This window comes from Pongo abelii, chromosome Y (assembly GCF_028885655.2).
Source record: "Pongo abelii isolate AG06213 chromosome Y, NHGRI_mPonAbe1-v2.0_pri, whole genome shotgun sequence".
NCBI classification, from domain to species: domain Eukaryota; kingdom Metazoa; phylum Chordata; class Mammalia; order Primates; family Hominidae; genus Pongo; species Pongo abelii.
This window is the reverse complement of record NC_072009.2, coordinates 49429839-49435838: the sequence shown is the minus strand read 5'-3', so window position 1 is coordinate 49435838 and position 6000 is coordinate 49429839.

Sequence of the window (6000 nt, the reverse complement as noted above, 5' to 3'; positions counted from 1 at the left end):
TGCCACCTGACTTTCTTGTCAAGAATGTTTCCAGAAACCAGGCTTGGCTCGAGAACATGTTGTCATTCAGAGTAAACAGGCCCATAGATTTTTGTCATGAGAAGAGCCCAGTCCTTTCCAATTTATGTTTCTAATACATTTCTGGAACATTTGCACTGTTTTCCTCAAGCATCCAAGTCAGCTTTAATGACTTTTGAGGAATTCATTTTGCAAGTTGCTTGTAATGCATAATGTTTAATTGTGTGATACTTTTCAACTATTCAGGACTTGTCACCAAAATATGATAGACAGGATTATGTGACAGGTGTTGTTGTGACATTATTTTCTCATATTATGAGAACAATACTCATAAAACTTGGTTTGAGTACTTGTAGCAGTATTGCTTCCTGGGATGCAGCTACTTGTATATAGTTTCTGTGCACTCCACTGGTCCTGTGGTGGACAAAGGAGCACACATAAAAATAATTTGTTGCATACATTGATTTTAATTCTTTCTCCTGCTACCATTCACCTTGTTAAGGCACTTTCACAATTTGTTCCTAAGCTTTCAGGATTGATCATCATTGTAAAAGAAACTACTGCTTGACTAGACACAAAAACATCCATTTATCTAAAGATTCACTTAGGTTTCTCATGACAACATGAGTGAAGTAAAGAATGCTTTAGATGTCAGAGACATTTTGGGACAATGGGCCACCCTCCTCCAGCCCAGTATCGAGAACAGCTTCTTCAACAAAGAGGCTGTCTCTGTTTCCTGTGGCTGTTCTAACAAAGTACCAAAAATTTAGTGGCTTTGGACAGCAGAAATGTATTGACTCATTTCTGAGAGTCACTGTCTACAATCAAGGTGTCAGTGGTGCCATGCTTCCTATGCAGGTGTTAAGGTAAGAACCTTTTTGTTAATCTCCCAGCTGCTGGAAGTTCCCTGGCTTGCAGCAGTGTAACTCCAGTCTTCCTGTGCCATTTTTCTCCCTGTGTGTATCTGCAAATGATCCTTTTTTCTAAATACATGTATGGTTTTGTTAGGGGCCCACCCTACTGTAAAATGAGATTATTTGAAATAACCATGTCTACATGTAACCTCTCCTTCCAAATGAAGACACATTCTGTGGTACTGTTCACGTGGGAAGTCAACAAAGGAATTTTGGAGAGCATACACTTCAACCCATAACTGAGGTGTCATTTTAAAATGATATATTGAAAGAAAGAATTAGATATAATGAGAAAACAGACCTCTTGTGTGTCTCTTGAAAATAATAAAAAAAGCAAAGTCAAACTTTCCTTTTTCTGCACAAGAAAACCATCCATAGAATTTACAGAACTTATTGTTTACTTTCTTTATTCTATGTGGGTAAGTTAATCTGTTGTTGCTCAGACAGTCATTTATGAGTATCATCATCTGCACCAGTTCATAGCTCATGTTGCTCTTCACCGCATAGATGAGAACATGTGGCTTTTGATCAACATGTTCTTGAAAAGTAGGGGCAACTCCAGCAAGTAGTTTGTGTCAGCATTCGTTGCTTCAGGACACAATTTTACCATTTTAGTAAAGTTCATTAACTAATGTTTGGGTTCACAAACTAGAACATGATGGAAGACAGATGCCAGGCTCTGAGATTGTACACTTCACAATTTGTATGAATTTAAAAGTTTCCATTAATGGGACTACTTTTGTTTTGTTAAGGGAGAAAATATTTTGATGAACAGCTAATTTTAAAACTAAGTCTCACATCGACCAAAAAGTTTATCTGAATAATATCAAGGGTGATGCTACTTTATTTTGTAGTTATTTTCTCACTTACAATGCTTATGTTCTCTTTCTGGTAAAAGTAAGCTAATTTTAAACCCAGTTAATGTATTCAAATCTTCCATCACAAATACATGGCCTTTGACTAATTTGAGGAATATTGTCTCAATGAACTGGTTGCTTTTTTTAATTATTATTTCTAAGAAAAGCATTGCCTTAAATATGTCACATATGAGAATTATTATTCTTCATGGCATAAGGCAAGAAGATGGAATAAATCACTTCTTTGCTGATCTTTATGATTTACATGTGAAAGTAAGGCATGTTCTATAATTTTAAAAATCTGATGATAGAAAAAATATTTGATCTTTGTCAGGAAACTGGCCTTTTGAAGTAACTCCCTTAGGCTGCACAGCTTACCTTTCAGACCGCCTTTTCTCATCATGCAAGGAAGCAGCCTATATAATAGAAAAGTAAATAAAAATGTCATCTGAAATGTTTCCATCTACTTTCCATCTACTTTCAAATAAGTTGCTGTGTTACTACTAGAGATCATGACCTGTCAGGAATTGAATTTTCTGTGATCAAATAGTCATTCAAGAAGAATGTTGCCAGTTGTTTATTTGGTTTGGTTTTTTCTGTGTGATTTTATTGTTGTTGTTATAAAGTCTCACTCTGTTGTAAAGACTGGAGTTCAGTGGCATGATCCTGGCTCACTGCAACATTTTCCTCCAGGGATCAAGTGACTCTCCTGCCTCAGTCCCTGGAGTTCCTGGGACTACAGGCCCAAACACCATGTGTGATGTGTTTTTGTATTTTTAGTAGAGATGGGGTTTCACTGTTTTCATGTTAGCCAGGCTGGTCTCAAACTCCTGACCTTAGGTGATTTACCTGCCTCTGCTTTCCAAAGCCCTCAGATTACAGGCATGAGCCACAGCGACTGTCCCAGGTACTTGATTTTAATGTAACAATCCAAAAATAAATGTCAGAGTCAAGATACGGTAGATAGATATAAAACTAACATATTCTGCAGTTGGAAATGATATGTGTTAGCACATACATTCACATTAATTCTTTTATACATTTAGAGATATTATAAAAATGTATAGGCAGTGTACACAGGAGTACTCAAGAAGCCAAGGAAACACATGTGTGGTGCTAAGTGTTGCATATATGCTTCTGCCGGTGGCTAGGAATAGTGGTCCTGCTGATTATTTCTTTTCCCTCAGAGAGTAAACCGTTGATACTTATACTTGGAAAAAGTTGTAAGTCAGTTTTTAGGAGAGTTGTCAGAGAAAATCCAGGATTACATTAACATTTGTACTCATCCTTTTAGATGCATCAAAGGTCTCTGTTAAAGCAATAAAAAAAATTGAACAGAGCATGGATACACACTCATATCAATGTAGTACTTTGGTCATGGCAGTGCTTTATTTGTATTATATATTGGAATTCTTAGTAGTGCTTGTTTTGTGGGTGAAGGCAAGGTGGAGGAAGTCACAGAACTTTTATAAAAAGTTTGGAATTGCCCTGGGCATGGTGGCTCATGCCTCTAATCTCAGTATTTTGGGAGGCAGAGATGATACACCACAGGAGGCTGGGAATCATCTCTTTGTTGCTATAACAAGATCTTACTGTAAAATAGGTAATGTCCATTGAAAACCAGGTTATACAACCTGTTCTAATGCTAAGCACTTGAACAATTTTGTTCCATTCTGAATTAACTTTAAGCAAGTAATTCTAAGCTTTTGTCTTGTGTCCTTGTGTGAAATAGCTACCATCATTTTTACCCCACTTATTTGATATTTACACTAAAGATATTTGTTCAAGATTGTGGTAGTTTAATATTCATTTTTAAAGTGCTGCCAACCACAGCTGTTTTTTGTTCTATTTCCCCTATCGGTAGTGTCCAAACTAATATGATGTCTTAACCTGTTAGGTAGCACTCATATTAAAACAAACTAAATCCCAGAGCTATGGGTGCAGAAAAAGGTAAAATTCATCTAGAATTCTGGGAGTAATTTCTGCAAGCACATATTTTTTAATATGGTTGTTCCTGCCCTCAATGAGCTTACAATCCTGAGGATTATGATGAAATCCAACCAAGAGCAGCAGGGTGAGTGACAGCAGGAAGACATGGCCAAGCTGCATGACAGTGGCACTCTGAAAATAACCTTTCCTCCTGGCTAATGAACGTGAGGTAGGAACTAGTAATCCACATCCTGAGTGTAAATTAGTAAAGTTAAGTGCCAAATTTCATGTGTGGCCAATTCTTTGAAGGAGCTGGAAGGAAAGTGGAGCATTAATTGGGACCTCGTATGTTGGCTGCAGAGAACAGTATTACAGGTGTGAAGCTGTGAAGAAGAGCACTGGTGCACATGGGTAGAAATATCAACTGATAGATAGGAGCTGATCATGAGGAAAAATAAGCTGGCAAAGCTTGGATCTAGAAAGCAATGTCCCGTGAAGTCTCTTTAACATGTGGAAAGAATGAAGTCAGTCTTAAAATCAGCCTCCCCTTAGCACATGTACATTAGCACTAAGTTTGTTTTCTGCTTCAGTGCTCCAAAAGTGATCCAGAAGAAATGTGCATATGGAGTTTCATTCTCTTGTCATAGCCAAAATTTCCTAGGATACTTCCTTTGGCATGGACATAGATACTGTTGATCTCTGTTTTCCTCATGCTGTACTTGTGATTTTTAACTTTTCAGTCACTTCAACACTTCCTGGTTGTTGGTCCAGGGTTCTAGAAATCACTGACTGTCCAGACACCACCTTTCACTGGGTAACACACTGGGGCATTTCTCTACTTATCAATTTACTACTCGGTATGACACGTTTATTGTAATAAAAGTTACATGGTGGTGCTTCATATAAAAGTGAAAACTTAGGTTTATACAGAAACCTAAGTAGTTTTCTTCTAAGATAAGAAACAGTGGGAATGTTTTGTCTTCAACTAGGAAACTTTCCCCAAAGATGAAAGTTAACAAAAATATTTATTTAATTGGAATGCAATTGTTATTTTTTATCCTCTACTCAGAACACTGTAATTATTACTTATGTTATTAAATGCACATTTGTCTCTTCTTCAATTTCTGTAGTTAGCCTTTTTCAATAAACTGAACTCTCTCTATGGAAAATCTTTCCATTCTTAGCTTGCATCTAGCTGGATATATGACAGACTGTATGGACCAACATCTGTACCACTGGGAACCACACTTTGTTCAAACTGTGGAGCATCATCTATGGTTCTTCTGCCCAGGGTGGCTCTGCAGCTGCTTCTGACTGCTCCTGCTGCCACACTCACTGCCTGCTTTGTTCTGCCAACATTTCCTATTGTATTTTTTATCAAATGTTTCCAGATGGCAATATTGGGTGGGGCCAGTAAGAGAAATGTCTCGATGTAAGTTTTCAAAACTCTATTCCCTATGTGACAGCCACCTCCCCTCACCCATCATGTCCTTTGATACGTCCATCACTCCCCAGTGGCGGGTCTCATCCACATTCAGTCCAAGCTTTGATTAGCTTCCACAGAATCAGACAGTTACCGACTGCACAGAATGTGAACATCCACAAGAGGCCACAATTTGTTTTGTCAAGTCTCATCATTGCGGCAAGGATTTTTTTTTTAAACAAACACAAAAATCCTTGAAAGCAAATCACTAAATAATGTTCAGTAATAGAGGAGACACTAAGTAAATAGGTGGCCTAATAAAGATGTCTTGATTTACCCTCTGACAAAGTACAATCCTTCTTAGTATTTCCTCTGAGAGTGATAAGGTTGCCTTCTGTCTTTTGTGAAAAAGAAATGGTTTAACTTCAACTAGTAGACTTTCCACAAGGGTGAAGAAAGTAACACAAATATTAACTATCCCATTAGTGGAATTGTAATTTTGTATCCTCTACACACACATTATATTTCTTAAATCAGCTATCAAAGGCAGATTTGTCTTTTCTCCAAGTTCAGTAGTTAGCCTTTTTCTTAAAGCTGAACGCTGGCTATGGAAAGGCTTTTTATCCATGGAGAACTTGAATTTAGCAGGATGTGTTACAGACTGTATGAAGCAACCCTTGTGCCACTGTTGGCCCTTCCTCCTGCTGGGGCAGTGAAACATGATATATGTTGGAAGAAGTTCATTAATGGCATACAAATGATGGAGTAATTGCTAGTGAGAATAATTCTAATGCTATGTAGAATGAAAATAAAAAAGGTTAAGTCATTTTGAAAAGAATAAAGAAGTAAATTAAATAAG